Source organism: Cervus elaphus, chromosome 33 (assembly GCF_910594005.1).
Source record: "Cervus elaphus chromosome 33, mCerEla1.1, whole genome shotgun sequence".
Taxonomy (NCBI): Eukaryota; Metazoa; Chordata; class Mammalia; order Artiodactyla; family Cervidae; genus Cervus; species Cervus elaphus.
Genome location: NC_057847.1, coordinates 42,680,058 through 42,680,733, shown reverse-complemented (window position 1 = coordinate 42,680,733; position 676 = coordinate 42,680,058).

Genomic DNA, 676 nt, shown 5'->3' with positions numbered 1-676 from the left:
GCCCCCCAAGGCTCCTGTGTCCATGGAATTTTCCAGGCAAGAATACAAGAGTGGTTTGCCATTTGTGAGCATCTTCCGAACCCAGGAAGTGAACCTGTGTCTCTTTGCGTTTCCTGTGTTGGCAGGCAGATTCTTTATCATTGCGCTACCTGGGAAGATGCTTATTTTTAAAATCACTCTAACTATATTCTAATTCTGGTTTAAAGATGAGTAAACTGACACTCAAAAAGATTAAATAATTTGGATAAGACCACACACAAATTCTGGTGTTGCTGAAGCTTTGCACACTTTTTCAAGACACCTAACTTTTCTGATGCTTACTTTTCTTTGTAGAAACAACCCTCATAGAGTTATTGTAGTTTACTCTCTTGCATTTTCCAAGGGAATTCTATTGCCAATCTATAAATCAACAAATATTTGTTTGAAACCAACATATTAACTATGTTTTCTTGGGATTGAAATATTTAAGGATAAATTCACATGAGTCACAGTATAACACATAAGCTTTGCCGGTAAAAAAGAGAAAAATGGTGATTAACAGCAGACAACTCTATCTCACATCCACTTCCATAAATGTTCATCTAATAATTAAGCAAATGTGACATGAAAGCTTTGTGTTACATTACTAAAAAGAATCCTAGAGAGTATCTCAACCAAACTTCTTCTTATTGAAGTG